Below are 18,901 nucleotides of genomic sequence, written 5' to 3'. Positions count from 1 at the left end.
AGTATGAAGAATACGTTAGTACAGGCATGGAGCTAAGAGGAATCAATAATCAATCAACTTGATATGTGATCAAGTGGACTAATTCCACCTGATTTAAACAACTTCCTTGTGTGCTTTTGCTCCTTCCCACTCCCGGTTATATGACTGCCTATTGCAGAGCAGTTATTTTTCTTTCGCCAGAAGTAAGGGCTGTATGTAATACTCTGTCAGGTAAGTCGTTGGAGGTTTAGGACTGAAGCAGATAAAGAACTCAGTGGTGTGCATTAAAGAAATAAATCTAAACTGCTTATGCTTTCTGTCCTCCCACGTTTAGCTTTCAGCTCACACCTTCTCTCCGCAGTGGCACTTTTACTGTTCACTTCTGTTTTGCACAGTATCCATTCCCCAGTAGGTAACGGAGCCACGTGCTGGGCCTCAGCACTGAAATTCATCTCGCCTTTAGAGACGTGTTGGGCAGGCTGTTTCCCTTTCTGGTCTGGGAATAGTAAACTTTAGTTGTACTAATAAAAGGGGGTTGGATTTTGTTGAAAACCATTATGTGTTTCTGCTGTTTGTAGGTCTGCTTTACAAGGGGTGAGCTTGTTATCCAAAGCCACGTTTTAACCAGGAGGGTTTTGGTGATATTAAATGTGGTCCATCCTATCCCCAGTTGGAGAGATTGGAAATGAAAACTGCAGACTGAATATACACCGAGTACAGTTACTACCAAAGCTGTGCTGTAATTACAGTGAACTGAACACAGGTAGTTTTTCAAGAGGTGTTCCAAAAATCAGGCAAAGGTTCATTCAAGGCTGGCTTACTGCAGAGGTGAGGTGCTGTGGTCTCCTACGAAAAGATACTCTAGGAGATGCACGGTGTTGTTCTCTGGTTTATTGCATTTCTCAGCTTAACATAAGCTACTGAAGTTGCATCTTATGTTAATTTTCTGCAAATCTACATCACCATGAAATAAATGAGGCAGATTTTGGAATAATTTGTTCAGCCGCTGTGATTTTTAGGTTTTTAGTTTTCTTCACTGAACAAATTCTTAATTATCTCAGGGCAATTGAAATGCTCTACAAATCTTTGTGCTGTCAGGGTTATTTCTGTGAATAATGTACAACCCTGTCTCCTGGGAGGCTATCTATATTTGAGAGGTTTACTAATAGGTCATCTTTTCCATCGCACATCTGCAGATTTATGGTTTACAGCAGCCTTTCAGGACGTGAGCCTGACTCCGGAGCACCCCGGCAAACGGCGCTTCCCTCGCGCCGCAGCGGCTGCTCCTCCCGTCCCCTCGCCGCGCTCCCCTCGCCTCTCTGTGCTGCTGCTCTCTGCGCATCTGCTATGGGAGCAGCACCCAGGGCTGTTCTGCCAGTCCCTGACAGCACTGTCCCCAGAGTGAAACATGGCGATGTTGGGGGGTTGTTCCACTTGCGAGACCCGTCTCGGGTGGCTGTATTAGAAGATGAGTTAATAAGGGACCACGACGATGGCCCGTGTCTGTAAGATGCCTTTGCATGCTACTGGTTTTCCTTCAGTAGGAGCTGTCAGAATGTTTTGTCTATATATTTCAGCACACCTGAAAGTGGGAACCAATCTCATTTCCTTTAATTAATGTAACTCAAAACTGCTATTATTCACATAAATCTTTCAGATAAAGCTCTGCATGTCACTCAGAGAAAAGTTCTTATGAATATTTCTGCTTTGCACCAGTGACTGCATTTTGCAGAGGGAAGTGGTTGCCAGCCCCTGCCACGCAGCGGTGTCTGAGATGGCAAATAAAACACCCGGTAGGTTGTAGTGCACGTGTATGGGCTTTGTAGAGCACGAGCGCACACAAAGTGCACCAGGAAGGAAGGGACAAACCCACTCTTCTGTCCAGAGTTAGAAAAAGCCCAAGTCTCTGGGCTTATTCTTCCCCGCAGCCCTGAGCACGGTGGCTGCGTGCCCGTGTGGGACACCGAGGACTTCCCGTGCCCCGGCGGCAGTGTTTGGCAGCGGGGCCTTTGCGATCCTTCTCTTCCCCTAAAGGAAACATAATGTCCTCCTTCTCCGTGCTGCCCCGGTGAGGAGGAAGGTGAACAGTGGTGAGTGCTGTGGCTCGGCGGGTCCTGCAGACCGGCAGGCAGTGCCGCGAGCAGCAGCCCTGTGTGCCTGGCGCTGCGTGCCGGGCCTGCTGCCCTCTGCTCCCAACCGGGACGTCGGGTTTCGGGTAGTGCTGTGTTCCCCTGGTGCTGCAGTGGCTGAAACCTTGCAGAGAAAGACCTTGGGTGGTCACAGTGCTCAGGGCATGGCTACTGCAGCTGTCCTAGCCCTCCCTTCTGGGAGTCAGCTCTGCAGTTTCCATCGGACTTGGACACCGAGGCACGCCGGTGCCCGTGAGAGGGGCGGTGGGGGCGGCTCTGCTCTGAGACTTGGGAAGAGGGGCTCAGGCTGCTCCCTGCCCGCTGCAGCGCAGCCATGGGCGTCATTAGCAGCATGGCTCTTAAAGAAACACAGAACAAACGACAAACACCAGCGGTTCAGCAGTGACGAGCTCAGGAGGGTTGCAGCGCAGTGCCTGATGAGAAGGGGGCTGTTGGTAGCAGCGCTTCCTCCGCCACTCCCGCTCCCTTGGCAGGGCTGTCGGTGGTGGACACCCGTGCTGTGCTTTAGGCTGCCCGGCTCGTGCTCGGGTGCTGCTTTGGCCGTGCCTGCTCTGCGTCCACGGTGCGTGAGTGCCTAACGGCCTGGCTGCACAAATGCTGAGTACTGAGGGCACGAGTGAGCGCTGCAAGTTGGGGTGAAATGCTGGTGTTAGCTAATAGGCCTTAATAATAACATCTTGTAACAAAAATCTGCTAATCGTGTGGTCACGACCTACTCCTGCTAAAAGGCTGCCTTTCAGAGGGAGCGTACGGCAGCCTGTGGTTAACCTCCGAGAGCTGCAGTTTGAGGCTGCTCAGAACTGGAGGGCCCCTGGAAGCCTGTGGCAGCTTTTCCTGTACGTGGGACGTCCCAGTCTTCCCGTGCTCTGCTCTGCAGCTTTCCCTGGCCACGAGGAGTGTCGCGGCAGGGGGGTTGGACACGGCTTGGTGTCACTGTCACCCGCTGAGCGTGGCCACGGGCCTCGGAGCTGCTCCAGAGCTGCACTGGGGCTGGGCGGTAGCGATGTCCGTGGGGTGCTCCAGGAGCTCAAGAGGCAGCTCCGGGTGTTTTCCAAAAGTGGCTTCCCCTGCTCAGAGTACAGCTGGAAAGAACTTTCAATAACTTGTGTGTGTGTGTGTGTAAATCATTCTCCTCTATTAACCAGCTATACCTGGGTATATCATTCTTCAAAGCACCTTAATGTCACTAAAATCCTGTGAGCTACCCGACAGCAACCCGACCGCTTCTCACACAGCGCCACTACACACGAGCCTGCCTAAAAACAACAGCAACAACAAAACCCTAAAGAACCACGCTCTGACACTGGCATGTTTACTGCACCATGGAGTGCACCTCAGGCATAGACCGGGCTAGATTTAGTGTCCTCTTTTTGATGACGGTGTGATTCAGTGCCTTCCCGGCGCGTTTTGTCGCTTACCGCACGTCTGGCGGCTGCCAAGGCTGGGCGCTGCGAGCGCCTATTTCAGGGCAGGACTTGGGAAGTGCCACCCGGTGCGAAAGGCGGCCGCTCACTGCGTGCCATTCCCGCCGGCTCCGGGGAGCTCCGTGCCTCGGAGCCTCCCGTTTCTCTTTTCTTCTGGTTTCTGTCACTTTGTGGGGGGTGGATGAGGGCTTACGGATGTTCTCTGTACGTGGCAGACTGCCTCACTCTTCTGGGAGGGTTGGCCATTGTGGTGAGGAGCAGAAAGCAGCGTACTCTGCCCATGCCCTGGAGTAATAACGCGTTACTGGTGCTACAAATATCTCCTATTAATTGCTGTTTTGGGGAAACCACTAAGCAAGGCCAAGGCAGCGTCTGCAGCCCCAGCATGGCAGGCATGGAGCAGAGCTGCCCGCCGTCCTTCCCTCCTGCAGGGGGGTCTGTGCGGCGTGCCGGGGGCAGCGCTGCCAGCTGCAGGAGGGGGAAGAGGGGGTGACCTTGCTTTGGATTTCACAGTTTTGTCGTTCTCACCCATTTTTCGTACCACGAGTAAGCCCAGGTAAGGTGCCCAGCCCCTTGAGGGGAGCGTGCCCTGGTTTTGGCTCTGCTTTGTGGAGCCCTGAGCCGGGAGAGGCCCCGTCACCCCCACACCCCTCCTGTGCGGCGCGGAGCGAGCAGGCAGTAAGGCTCTCCCAATGCTTCTTAATTAAAGCAATTATTGTAATTTAAGTAAAGAGGAGGGTTATCCTTTGCTGAGCTTTCTCCCAGTGATTGCAGAGATCAATGGGGCTCTGGTGTCACACTAGATGAGGGCATTAATCAGGGGGGAAAAAATTACTTCTGTGCTACATTCACCTTGCTGTGTCTCTGTAGATTTAAGAAGCCATTAATGAGTGCACATACAGAATGAATCAGCAGATGTAGGGCGTATATCGTCTTCTCAGTGGGTTTGCCTGTCATTCATTGAGCAAAAAAACCCTGTTTGGTCTTAACAAAATAAAAATAAAGCTTCTGTGATCCCCTGGCTCAGTCGAGGATTCACGGACGTGCCGGAGGGGCAGATGCACTGACACATTTGACCCGTGAGGAGATGCAGAAGAGCTTTGCTTTGCTTCGCCTCCCATCTCAGACTTGTTTCATGAATTTCTGAATGGGGCAAGCTTTGTCAGGATGCAGTTGTGGTGATCTGGTGGAAGCGCTGAGTACACAGAGGGTAGGTGCGCTGGCCAAAAGAGGGTTGTGTTTAGGGTAAGCAGCAGAACAACCTCAGAAAGTGTGGGGCAGCACTTGTGAGGTCAGGTACAAAGCCTCCCTCGGCTGCAGCTCTTCAAAGCGGTTCCTTCAGCGGGCACCAAGCCAGTGCCTTCAAGGAAGCTGAGCTTTTTCCTAGGTGTTCCTGCAACCTGCAAGAAAGTCTGCAAGGAGGCTAGAATTCAGGCGGTACTTGCTTCTCTGTTGGCTGGTGCTTCTGCTGAAAGGTGAGAGCCGGTACAGAGAGGACGGGGCTGTTAGTGCCCTGCTCAAACCTCTCCGTGCTCCGGGACGTGCTGGGGGTGATGGGCTCTGACCTCGCAGCTCGACACCAGTGGTGCCCTCGTCCTGCGCCTGCCTGGGGCATCAGTGGCTTTGTGTGGGCAAGGTGACTCAGTGGCGGCTGAAAGACTTTGTTTTTTCTTGGAAGAAATACAAGGAAAAACAGCTAATTTTGCCAGGCTTTCCAGCTTGCCTTGTAGAAACAGTTCGGATGTGTCTGATGTGTCTCAGGCATCCGTACCTGACCCACGCTGCTGGAGGGGAGCCCTCTTCTTATCACTCTGGGAAGAGGAATTGGCCGGGACCGGTCTCTGACAGGCTCAGGAAACCTCTATTTGTATGGATCACTCGGCTTTTACAAGTGGCCACGAATCTGTTTTTATCGTAAAAGTGTCTGAATGTTGTAGCTGTTTTCTTTTTTCAATTAATTTTGGAGCAAGAAGAAATTATAATTGCCTGATTAAGAGTCAAAGCACTCTGGAATTCATCCCCATCTCTTTCAGTGTCAGGTGTGAAGCTCATTATTTCCTGAGAGGGGACTCCTGTTTGGGCTAATCCAATGCAATTAAGTATGGATCCAAGTGTAATTTAGATAATGTAAGACTGACACTATTTTTTAATGAAGCTCTCCATCAGCACGCCGGCCCCCGTTTCAGTATAGATCCTGTTAATAAATAAGGTGTGCCTCGGTCTGTCAGTCAGATGTTATAGATTGCTCCCTCCTAACTCCATTAATTTCTGGAGCTCAGCGTCGTGTTTCCTGTGGCCAACATCCTGCCATGCAGTGTGAAATGCACAATGTTTTAATTAACCAATTACCTATACTGTGTTTTTCACAAGTTCATTAGATTTCTGGGCTGTTTGTAGTGGGTCCGGAAGAATTTGGATACTCGTGTGAGTGTTTTCAGTTGGACTTGGTTATGGCATCGTCCGGGACCTGCACAGAGCCACGTTACAGGTGCATTAGTGGCACTGACAAATTCAAGCTCAGAGGAGCAAGAATTAAATCAAATTAATGCTAGCAAGGATAAACAGAAATAAATGGCCAGAATTAAATCACATCGTGTAAAACCCCGATTTAATCTCTAGGTGTTTCTGTGAGGTTGTATGACTCTTGTTGGCACACAGAAGCAGCAGTTCCGCAGACGGGGCTGCTTTTCCCCTCGCCGTGTGCCCAGGCTGCCCAGCGCTCGCTAGGCAAGGGGCTCGGAGCTGCTTTGCTTCGCCTGCCCTCGGCGCTGCTCCACAGAGCCACCCGCGAGCCCGTGCCCGTGCTCGTCCCACAGACCCATAGGGATGGGCGAGCGCCCAGGGAAGCGTGGGGAGGACACCAGTGTGTGGCTGTAGGACTGGGGAGCCTGGGGACAGCATGTCACGCAGCTGAACTGAAGGGCAAGCATTTTTTCTTGTCCCCAGAGACCTACAATTTGGCAAATTTGAGGTTTTCCAGGAGGAAATAGCTAGGTGCTATAAAAGTCCTGCCATAAAGCATCTTATGTTGGGCAATAACACTTTAATAACATATATAATAACTCAGAAACTGCTAATAGCAAGCCTGTTATGGTTAAAAGTCATCAATAAAGAAAAGCTCAGAGAGGAGAAGCTCAGCCTGTCCAGACACTGTTTGGCAAAGTTCACACGTGAGTGAAGACAGGCAAGGGTGCTGCTACCACCATAACGCTTTCTAAAATGGTGAAGCCGGACTTAAATCACTAAATCTAGCAAAAGAGATTAAAAGCGGGCCCAGAGGGAATACATACAAGTTAAATTTGTGTTAGAATTTTATTCTGATTCTCCGTGTGATTGAGGGACACGTGAACCCGCACGCTACTTTCGCAGCTATTTGATAATATGCTAATCTAACAACATAAGAGCATTTGACCCCCAAATTATATTTGGAATATTAAGCAGTTAATTACAGAACTATCCTTAGCTTTTCATTAGCCTTTCTGGGTAAGGATGGTCTACCAGAAAACCTTGGTCACCGGTTCACGCAGTAGCCTCATGTGCTACGTGCTGAGAGGCGCTCATCGCCCCGCCAGCGCTGTGCTTTCACCCGTGCTGCAGTGCAGGTGGCCGTTTCAGTTTGGGTGTTCAAGAATTCAGAGTCTGCTGCTTCAGAGTTTGGCAGGCGCCGTGGAGTTGTCTTTCACCCAGTAAATATCTCCAGCCTCTGCCGTGCCATGCCTGATCCCGGCATCGCTTTGTGTGTGAAATACCTCCGTTGGTCCTCGGTGTATCAGCAGGGACATTGCTCGCAGCCAGAGGGCTACCCGCCTCGAGAGCCTTATTTAGAGCACATGCCTGTGTTGGCCGTAGCTACAACCGTCAATCTGCCAGCAGAGTACTGCAGGCAAAATGTTTCGAACACACATTTTCTGAAAACTACAAACAAAACAACCGGCTGAGTCTGCGAAGGGGGAGGCTCAGTGTGTTTTAAAGCGGTGTCAGGCTGGTGCAACCCCACCGCCTCCGCAGGCCCCACCGCCTAACACTGAGGTGGGGAGACAGAAACTGGTTTTCCCTCTGCCATCCTCTTCATCACGGAAACGTGGGGTTTGGCACGGGGCTTTGGCAGTCACCGGCTGGCTGAAATGAATACGGAGGCTCTTGCTTTTGGGACAGCCGGGTTCAAGATGCGAGGAGAAGTCACGCTTGCAAATCGATCTCTCCTTGTGTGGGAGAGCACGGCTCTGTGTTTGTGAGGCCCTTTCAGTGAGAAGGTGTGACCTGAGGACGTTCCCGTGTTCCCTGGAGGTGTGGAGAAGGAGATCTGGAGGAGCGTGCAGCTTCAGCTCCTTGCGTAATGGTTATTAGTGCCTATGGAGAATTTCTGAGCATTTCACTGGAGATGACCGTAGGGATAAACATAAAAAGGAAAAAGAAGCATTTGAAGTGTCATTGTCTAACTCCCATGTGGAGTTGGACAAACTGTTCTCCTCCCATTCTCCGTGCCTGTGTGACTTGGCAGGGGTCTGTGTGCTCTGCTCTTGCTGCCCAGGCAGTTTACCTTATTGGATGCATTTACGTTGCTATTGTGGCGTGTTTTTAGAAAGTGCCTCCCCAGAAGATCCCCCCAGGCTGTCAGGATGCCAGGAGAGGTGCAGAAGGAGCGAGAGACCCTGCCTCCTGCCTCAGGCCGGTAAGCTGCCCGGTGCTTTGCTGGTGCAAGCTGAAGCATCAGCGCGTGCCACCTCCCCACGTCGTGCTTTGCTATGGCTGAAGTGGCACGTAGCTGCCTGCCGCACGGGCTGGCCACCAGCAGAGCGCTGAGCTAAATACAAAAGTACCCAAAACTCCCCTGTTGGAAAACGGGATTCCTGGTGTTAGCCTTACTTACGCACCATCTCCTCTCTTCACCTGTGCAGGGCTTTGCTTTGAGGTATCAGACTGTAATGGATTCTCATTCAGTTGGCGATTAATGATAATTGTTTGCCATTTTTATATGGGGTCCCTCTCAGAGGTGGCTAGCGGTGGGAAGGGGGAAGAAAGAAAAGGTTGGAAGGGGTTTGGGGTCAGCAGAGCAGTCGCTGTGCTGCGGCTTATCAGAATCCCCTTTCATGACGGCACAAACCAGGCAGTCGGCGGACCAGGAGGCGCAGGCGTGGGGCTGCTCCTGACCGAGAGCTGCTGCCGGGAGGGCTCTGCGGCAAGAACGACAGATGCCGGTGAGGCTGAGCCGGAGAGGCTGGCAGCGAAGGGGCCGGCATAGACCCAAGTCTGTTTTTTCTGTGTTTGCTTCTCCATCTCCCAGCAGGGAGCAGCCCTGTCAGCACAGCACCCGAACCACCCACCCTGCCCGGACTGCTGGCCCCCGGGGAGACGTGGGCCCGTCTGTGGGTGACGCCTGCGTGGTGCGGTGTGCGGGCTGCGTCCCGCAGAGCAGGGGGCACACGGACCCTCCGGCGGGACAGGTTAGCTGGGAGCCTCACCGCTTTCACTACCCTCATTAAGGCCAGGTGCAAATGTGTGGCTAAATCCCAGGGCAGCACTTTGAAAACGTGAGATTAGGCTAAAAGGCAGCAGGGAAAATAACGTGCTACACCTGGCTCACTGCAGCGTACCCAATAACTGCAGGTTCAACGGGAAAGAAATGTAGGCTCAGTATTTGATCGGTGTGCTCAAAGATCTGCCACACTGACCGCTTTCCCCTGCCGTGAGTGACAGGTGTAGCAGGGCTCAGCTCCGGGCTGCAAGGAGGACATTTAAGGGTAGTGGATTAAAAAGCTTTAAAAAAAATAGTGCATAGTAATATCACAGATTTCAAATCAACGCTAGAATAGATTCCTGGGGAAAATACACTGAGTGATGTCCTCATCTGGAAATCGCTGAGCTGTTCGTGCTCCCGGGCAGTGCAGGGCTGAAGGTAGGTCCCATTGCTTCCATGTTCCCAGCCAACACAAGCAAATCCGCGCCGCCTTCTTCCCAAGCCACCAGCACAGCCCTTTCTGCTGTGTTTGACTAGTGCTTCTGGCCCATAGAGCAAGCTTTGACAGCTTCTACTTCTGCTGGGGCCACTATAAAATGGCTTAGATCCCTTGCTTTGCGTTTTTCAATCCTTAATTTACCTTCACTTCTTTTAAACCTTTTTTGATGTTTGTGTTGTAATTCTGTAACCCCCGGGAACCGCGGTGCTGGCACTTTTAGACAAGCCGAGCTCAGTCTGAGTTCAGCAGCAGGGCCTTGGAGCAGACGGCGGTGACTGCTTTGTGCTCGTCACCCTAGTTGCTATCTGCAGGACTTCATCCCTCAGCGCCCGCTCTGCCAGCCCCAGCCCACGCGATGTCTGGGCACCGGCAGACTTTTTTAGTGTTAGAACACGTTTTGCAGTCACGAAGACCCACCGGGCGTTCTGTAGTTTGCAAATTAGGGGTTTGGGGCTGGCCTGGTGATTTCCGTGTCTCTCTGGCTGTGATGGGAAGGGAGGGCAGTATGGCCCAGCTCCTCCTGGCAGCAGCGATGTCCCAGCAGCGTGCGGTTTGCTGCACAGGGTTGGAGATGAGGCAGATTGTACGTGGAGCTCATGCCTTGGGCAGCTTTCCTCCGGCAGCTCTGCCTCTGAGCGGGGCAGGTCGGAGCCTCCGGCTGGGCCCGTCTCAGCCTCGGCTTTTCCTCGAGGCAGCACAGCAAGTATCCAGTTGCTGCTCCGTGTCCTCTGGTGAAACACCCTAGGTAGGGGACACAAACCCGAAGCTCCGCTGGAGGTGCAGTGACTTTCAGAGGGGTGCTGAGTTTGCACAGACCGTGTCTGCTTTGCCTCGCTGCACGCCCGGCTGTGCAGGGAGCCACGGCCAGCGGATGGCATCACTGCGTGCCCGTTGCCCTGCCTCTGCAATGGTGGGAAACGCCTCGAAAGAATGCACCTGGCGATTTTGTGTATGTGCACAGGAGAAGGTACACGGGGGTGCTTCAGGGACCAGTAAATGCATTACCTTGCTCTATGATTTCCAGGGAAGCGAGCTTTAGGAGGCTTGTAACGCATCCTCCTCCTTGGTAAAACCAAGCGTGTGACGTAGTTTTGATGGCTGTTACAGCTTTAACTTTTCCAGCTTTATCTTTACACTGTTAAGTAGTTGCCTATGCAAAGAATGAAGGTTACCTGCTTGCCCAGCGGTGAGACGTTCAGTGTTAGTAGAGCTGAAGCAGGCTCAGTGTTGATTTCTGCATCCCTGTCCAGCTCTGCCACATTGCAAATGCTGCTGGTGCTTACACGCTCTTAGCGGGCTGTGTAACCCACTGCAAGCTTTCTCATTGCAAATGTTTCAGCTACTCTTCTGAGTAGCTGCCAACCGATGCTTCAAATGCTCTTGGAGACTTTCCTTTTGATCTCTGAGTGCTATTCTGAGATGTTTTTTCCTTTGCCCCATGCTCAGGCACTGCCTGCCTTTCCTTATGGATCATCATAGACTTTTTCCTGCGATCTTCCAGTGTTTGTGAGATTAATGCTGTGTCTTGTTTCAAGTTTGCTTGAGCCTTTACCTAGTGTCTGATCAAAGGCTCTTACAGCCTGAAGGTGGTAAGGCTGACTCCTCAGCCCAAGGTATTTTATAAACTTGCCAAAACTTCCACCTTTCCCTACCGATGTTGCCCTTACATGTTATAACTAACATCTTCCTACAGAGTGCGGCACCGAAGCTTGTGTAGCGCAGCTCTGCTGCTCACCCTGGCTGCTGGAGCCCAGAAGCCGTAAAAATACCAGATGTTCCCGGGGCTTCTGTGCCAGAAGCAAACCCCGTGCACGCAGCAAGGGGAGTGTAGCTGTGATGTCCCAATGCCTCCCGCGTTTCCAGAGCCCGGTCTCCAGTGGGGTTTCCCTCTCTTCCCCTCTCCAGGCAGTTTGATTTTGCAGCTCTGTTCACTCCTGGACCACGTGTTATTGGGAAGCCACATACCAAAATCTGCAGGGTTAATGTCACGCAAGGGCCTGAGGCATCTTTTCAGTTGCAAACAGTATTTTTTGCTTTGTATCTACACAGTAGTGAGTTAACACGACAACCACAGGCTCACAAGTCTTCTGAGAAATTAATATTCAAATAAATCTCAGATCATCACCTTGCCCTAGTGTACGTGCTGCCTTGTTCTGCGGCTCCTCCTGCTTTTGCACTGCAGTGGGAGGTTTTGTTCTCGCTGCGCTTGTACAACCTTTCTGCCTGCATCTTCCTCCCGCTGGAATATTTCCTCCTCTGCTGAGGTGTTCATAGGTTTGGGCTGTTCAGATCCAACCTGTCACTTCCTGGTGCTTACAAATGGTGGCTTTGGAGCTCCGTGCAGCTCGGGAGCCCCACGACGGCTGCAGCCACTGACTTGAATGACTGAGGTTATTTGTGCCTCTCTTCTCCCCGAGGCCGACAGCTCCACCTCAAACCTCTGCTCCTCACTGCCGCGAGGATGCAGCTGTAAAGCAAAACGGTCGCTTTTGGGTAAGCAAGATAGAGATTTTTTAAAGGCAGGCTGTCACGTGCTAATGCCCTGGCACAGTGCACCTCAGTACCCCTGCTGCAGTTTAGAAGTAACCTTCATTTTCTCTACAGTCAAATTTGATGCGGAAGCAGCCCCAGGTGACGAGGTGTCGGGGTTTCAGCACGCGAGGACGTGCAGCACCCTTCCCCTCTCTGCTCTCCTTTCTTACCCCCGGGGCCCACGTTCCCCACCTCTGCCTTCCCGGCTGGAGCTGGGGGCAGGAGGGCTCTGTGGGGATGGCAGGGGAGCGGCGCAGCCTCGTGCCCATCTCCGCCCGTGTCGCTGCCTGCAGCGCTGCTGCTGGGGCCCAGCCATCCCCCAGCTGGGAGCTCTCTGGCCTGGGTTTAGCAGTGGTGCCACCCCCTGCACCTGTAGGCACATCTTCTTTTGCCAACAGAAAAGTTTTCAGAACTTCTTTTCAAACTATGTTGAAAACCATATTTCTGTTTGTATGTTTTTCGCCAGAAATGTCATATATTCCCAAAGGGACTCCTGTTTAACGCCTCCGCTTTGGCTCAGGTATTACCAGATTACCCAGAAACCCGAATGCCTTGTTCCAGTCTGGCTTCATTCTCTTTATCTTAACAGGTTTGTTTGTTTGTTTGTTGATGTTTTCAGCTGGGGACAGAAGGGCCTGATATTTGTCATATTTCGTCTTGGGTTTGGGCCGATCCATTAGGCTGGCTACGTTAGAAGGTCAATTCCTTCAGAATAGGCTGTGAGGTGGGAGGCAGCCCCTTTGCAGCGTGTGCTCAGCACAGCTTGTTCCTGGAAAGGAGCAAAGCGGAGGCGAGGAATCACATAACGTGTCCTGCTGGGTTCGAAGGCGTGCCTGGGTGTGAAGCACAGCATTGTGCTGCCTCTTTGGGTCCCTCAGCAGCACCGCCACCAAACACGGGCTCTTGCAGCTGGAGGGGAACCAAGAAAACTCTCCTGGTTTTGTCTCTGAAACCCTTTTTCTTTTCTCTTTACTACACAGTAGTCTGGTTTGCTGGGTGTGGATTTATACAATCGACTTTGTGATTTCAGGGATTTTCTAAGCAAACAACTGAACTATCAGTATTGTTTTAACAGAACATCAGCGTTTATCTGTGCCTTGTAGGAACACAGATTAGAATTACTGAGTTTAAATAAAATACTGTAATCTCCTAGAATAACCCCAGCGTGTGTGGTTCGTGTTATGGGTGTCATTGCTGGCTCAGGACACACTGCTGCTGCATGCCTTTTGCTGAGTGCCACTACTTGTCTTTGACACAGTGTTGTGCCGAGTTGTCTTGCCTATGCAGACGAACATACAGGACATCGTGTAGCATATTCAAGTCTGAGAGAGAACAAGAGAGAGAGAAAGAGAAACGATTTAAAAAATAAAGGGCCATACTGCAACCTTCACTGACAAACTAGAGATTCGTACACCTGGAAAGCAGCAGTGCCCTCGTAGAGTAGCTGCCAGGTGAAATAATGTGTTGATGAAATTATTCAGTACAGAAATCCCTCTCTTCCCTAATTTCTTCTGCTCAAGGGGTATCTTTATTTGTTGAGCTGGGAAGAAGGACAAGTTAAAACTGGGCCCGGGAGGACAGCTGCCTCCACTGTCATTTCCCGAGAGGCTGCAATGAGCCATGACACTGTTGGGTCTGTCATTTGGACTTGGAGAGAGGTCTTGACACCACGCCAGAGAGAGGGACCTAGAGGCAATCAGCCCCTGCAGTGAGATTTTCTATATCTGACCGCAGGACCATCTTTAATATCATCCAGGAGGCTGTCAGAGACTTTTTTTTTTTTCCCCTCTAAAGCAAAAGTAGTAAAGTTTCAGCTAAAATGAAAGTTTGGCCTAATGGTATGCACATTTCATGTGCTTGGGCTGTTTTTAATCTATGCTTTTTTTGTTATTTTTTGAAAGAAAGTAAAAATTATTTTGAATGGCGCTTTTTTGCCACATGATTAAGCAGTCCACAGCCCTTTCCAAAATCACGTGTAATTCTGTAAAGCTGCAGGGTCATGTTAATAATATTTTTCGTTTTCTGGGCCTATTTATTTTGCTGATGTTTATAAAATCAGCATAATGGCTGATTTCCATATTGCGTAGGATCTTGTGAGATGTTTTGACGGGACACAGTGGGTGGTAGGAGAGGTAGTTATCCTATAAAAAGGGTAGAGCCACCGTTGTGTTTGTTCAGTTTTCTTAATATCTGTGAAGGTCAAAATGGCAGGCAAAGCCGAAGCCGTTTGTAATCATCCACTGGAAAGGCAGACGGGTTTTCAATTTCTAGTCTTTGTTCCTATCTGGAGGAAGAAGAAGTTAAGTTCCTACCTATTTGTTTTGGAGTGAGATATAAGGTGAGACTCCTCTTGGCTTTAGCAGTTGGATTCATAATAACTCTTTGTGTTTCATAGAGCGTCTCCGTCCGACGGCAGCCCCTCTGTCTGAGGGAGATGTCTGGCTCCCCGTCTGGGGGGAGAGGCTGGTTCCACCTGCTGGCACTGCTTCCAACGGAGTGGAAATCCTGTGTAGGTATTGCATAAATAGATGTGTACCTGTGTAGATTTGTAAATGTTGATTAGGAGGCAACCCCTTGCTCATCCCAGAGGCACGGCCTGTTCCAGCCAGCGAAGGGCTGGCTGTGCCCGGTGACAGGCATCGCTCCGAGCGGCGTGTTGAAGGCCTCTCGCCAGGTGGCCGGGCCTGTGTCTGAGTACAGCGTAAAACAGTGCCTGTCACCACGCTGCTAGGCGGCAAGCATTCATTTTTTGTATCAGCATCCTGCGTTCGTGGTAATTTTTCACTGTTATACCTTTGTCGTGCCGTGTCAAGAAGCAGCAACCAGTAAGGACCAGTTAGGGTGGATTTCCCTCTCCGGGGTCTCTGCCAGGCTGCTGGGCAGGCCGAGGGAGCTACAGAAGCGTGTCGGTCAGCGGGTGCTGGGCGGCGGAGGTGGTGGTGGCCGGGGTGAGGCAGGAGCAGGGGGCTGGCAGGCCATCACCTGGCCGCACCCCCTCCTTCCCCAAAGGCAGAGTTTGGCCTCCTGCCCCCGGCGCTGTGTTTTGTCGTTTCTGTCAGCAGACGCATCTCCGATTTGACCTGAGATTTTCAATGAGAGCTGACATCTTGCCGAAATGACTATTCCAGCTTTTCCCTGTTATTTCTGACAGCTTGCTACAAGTAGGAGGTAATTGCTAACAACAGTTTCTGTTGTACATCAGACCAAGAAACAGGATATTAAAAGGCTGGGCAGGAACCTGGTATTTCTAACACAACACTAAAATTCACTGTGAGTAATGTTAATACAGGTGATTAGCTCCATATGAGGAAGCATTTTAATTTTCTGAATTGTGGACATGTTATAGCAAGCTGTGAGGCTGCCTGAACAGCATTTGTGTCAAGGTGAGGCAAATACCTTAACGATTTGAGTTGAGCCAGGGCCGCACGCAATATTTTATTTTATTGTTTAGTGTGGGGATGATGGCTTTGCAGCAGGGACAGATAAGACGTGCTTACTGGTGCTACCATCCGCTTTGTAACGTTTGTTAGCATTCCAAATAACCGGTGCTTAAGAGAAAAGCATCATCTACAGCGTCCCTTGTCCCCCCTTAGTAACAACACACTGTGTGGCTTTAGGTGAACTGCTAAAACAATTTTGGCTTTGTTCTCTATCTGTACTGGATTTTTTTTTCCTATTTTTTAAGTGCTTAGAAAAGGCTGAAATAAAAATAACGGTGATATGAATAATACAATTTCCAAGACAAGTCACCAGCAAATGAGGCACAGTGCAAAGTTAGTGGAATTGAGGAGGTCAGCGTCTTTTCCATGCAGTGAGCGCCCGTTCAGAAGTGGAGGCAGTTTCTGAGATCAGAAAAATGATTTCACCCTAGAAAAAAAAAAAAAAGTTGAACAGTTGAAAATGCTTAAATAACCTGAAATACTTCACTGTTCCCAGCTGAATTGTCAATATCTTAAATATCTCTACTACCAGCAAATTAATATGATAATAATAATAAGTAGTGGTGAAGATCAGTTAATCTGTTTGCTCTTTTTTTTTTTTTTTTTCCTGTTTTGAATCTATTTTGTGGCTTTAATTACCTCGAGATGTGAACAAAAAATCTTTTGAACTGGGAAACTGCATGTTTCAGTTTGAAAATAAATGATGTGAAACGTTTTAGGGGATTTTCTCAAAAAGGGAAAAACAAATGGGAGGGAAGAGGGGAATAAATTTTGGACCCTACCATTTTCTTCCATTTCCATTGAAAGGAATTGCTCTATTCTGCTAAACATTTCAGCAAAACTTTAGTATTTTTTCAACAATTCTTTGTCTGGGAAGTGACGCGTGGCTGAGCATGCCTAGGAGCAGTAATTTTACCTCTGAGGAGCCGGACTACATGTGAGAAGCAGAATTATGGGCCTGAAGGACCCAGCCTACTGTCTGTGCAGAAGCGTTAAGTTTTCCCCTCCACGAGCCGCAGGGCCTCACGTGGAGCCGCCGCTGCCTTGGCTCGGTGCCGCAACCTGTCCCGCTGCGTGCGGCTCCCCTGCTTCCCGGTGGGCAGCTGCCTTGTGCCACAGCTGGGGGCTCTCTGTGCAGAACCGTGCAGGAGGCTGGGGGGAAAAGCAGCATTTTATCGTGTCCTCCGAGCGTGCCGCCGGCTGCCTTCAGTGCATGTGAACGGGTCTCAGCGGTGCTGTAAGGGCCTAGCTTGGGATCCACGTGCAGTCGGGAAGGTGACTCCAAGTCGCACAAGCGTAACAGGGAGTTTCACTAATAAAATATGAAGAACATGCGTGTTGTTATAATACAGAAATGAGCAATTATGTCTTGATCGCAGCTCAGGGATTACATGTTTTTAATGAAGTGAACATCATCAGTGTGGGAAGCAATAAAAATGAAAAAAGTTACAGAACTGAAAATTTAATATATATGATAATACACATAAATCTATTAGAAAAAGTAAAGCAGAATTAATTATATTTCAGTACCCAGAGGGCGAACAAAAACGGTAAAGAATTAAGAAATAAAAAATTCATACTGTAATTAGAATTTTGCATACCAAAATTAGAGAAGGTGTTTTCTGATAACTTCCAGAATCTTTTCTGAGAGAAAACCGTGATGGGAGTAGGGCATGTTAATTATGTGCCAGAGCCTTAAGCTATGAAACCTATACACAAGCTTGCAAAGAGGATTAAATATCCAGTTAAATTTATGTGTAAAACTTTTTAATTTTTCAACTTTTCAAGTCCAAATTAGAGAGAAAAAAACAACAACAACAAAAAAAAAACCACAGAGAAGCACAGCCGTGCATCATTTATTTGTACTCTCAATGAATAGCAAAATAGTGGTTTTATACAAGCCGTAGGTAAGCCAAGAAGTACTTCCACCACAGCCTCCTGCAGCCACAGCAGCAGGTAGCAGGCAGATGTTAGCAAGGACACCTTGCTGCGTTCCCAGCGTCAGGCACCAGGCTGCGGTTTGCCGGGTGCTGTCTCCCCAGCCTCCCACACGGGATCGGGACGTGGCAAAAACCAGGCGGGGATTTTCTCCTGGGCTCTCCGTGACGAGCAGCAGCCCTTCTGCCACACGTTCCCACCCAAGGCTGGGCACGAGTTCTGGAGATCAAGCTGACGTCCGGGCCTCCCGCAGAGGCTGAGCTCTGACCCCGGAGGTTTTGTGTGTTCCCACCAAGGCTGTGCCCCTTGTTTCCAGGGATGGCTCTCGGCCCTCTCTTCGGGGATCGGGTGAGGTTTTTCCTTATTCTGTCAGTCCATGTATGACTGATCAGCAACGTATACTGTCTGATTGTGTTTCAGAAACATAGGCCACCCCGAAAATCTTCAGGGCCGCTCTGGGGGGAGCTTCTTTAATGTCTCGTCCTTGCAGAGGTCAGCAGTGAAGGGCCGGGGGAAGAAGAGGACAACACTGGCTGTTGGGGGCAGGAGCAAGAGAACGTGAAAGCAGCTGCTTTGAGACATCTTGGCTTTTGATATAATGGAGCTCTAGTTAATGAATATTTGCATGCCCGAGCAAGACACTGGTGACACGAAGAGTTGAGGCAACAAACAGCTTTATTACTGCCGTTCTTCCAGCTCCTGGCTGAGCAGGGCATACGGTAAATGACAGGGAAGCAATGCAGTACGTGTGAAAAGCCCTGTCCCTGATCGAGTTGGTGCTGTACGGACAGCTGGCACACAATGTAAAACACGAGTGTCACCGTGGGCATACCTACTGATGGGGTTGATCCTGTGGTGGGGTGGAGGTACACATGGGGTGATCTCTCAGTCTTTCCAAGTTCTAACGCCTGTGATTGATTCAGATGGCATCCAAAAATTGCACAGAGAAGTTAGGTCTTGGCTAACCTGGGCTGGCTCGGCCGGTGGCAGCTGTTTGCAGCTGGGGTCACACGAGGTGGGCACACGTCGCTGTTGTGTGCTGCAGCACAGGAACCTAAAGTGTAATGGGCCCGGTGTACGGGGAGGAGTTTGCTTTGGCGTTTGCATAACTCTGTGTAAAGATGTTTAATTGTCATCTTTGGAACTAATTGGCATCCAGAATGAAGACGGTACTGCTGCACAGTGAGCTTGGTACGTGGTCAGGGAATCATGCAGCAATGGCAGTGCTATTAGCACCACTGCTGTTATGATTAAACCTGCTTCTGTGCGAGGGGGACAAAGCCGTCAGGATTATCACAGATACCATGGACAGTAGCTGGTGGATGTGGTGTGAAATGCACGATTCCTGCCGGAGCGTGTGTCCCGGTGTTTTGCCTCGATGACAGCGCCGGGCCGGCCAGGGAAGTGAGCCCAGTGCCTGCCGCCTCCACCCGCTCCGAGCTTCTGGCTGAAATGAAACGCTTCCGAGCAGGCTTCTTCAG

General features: G+C 50.3%; 1 long non-coding RNA gene across 7 annotated transcripts in view; it reads left to right on the top strand.

Annotated features, from left to right (window-relative positions):
- LOC308195914 overlaps positions 1 to 18,901 on the top strand; it is a 314,751-nt gene that overhangs the window by 77,913 nt on the left and 217,937 nt on the right. The window lies entirely within an intron of this gene.

The sequence above is a fragment of the Anser brachyrhynchus genome (assembly GCF_964034855.1).
Source record: "Anser brachyrhynchus genome assembly, chromosome: 5".
Lineage (NCBI taxonomy): Eukaryota > Metazoa > Chordata > Aves > Anseriformes > Anatidae > Anser > Anser brachyrhynchus.
The sequence above is the reverse complement of the archived record's forward strand: the minus strand, read 5'-3'. Positions and strand labels throughout refer to the sequence as shown.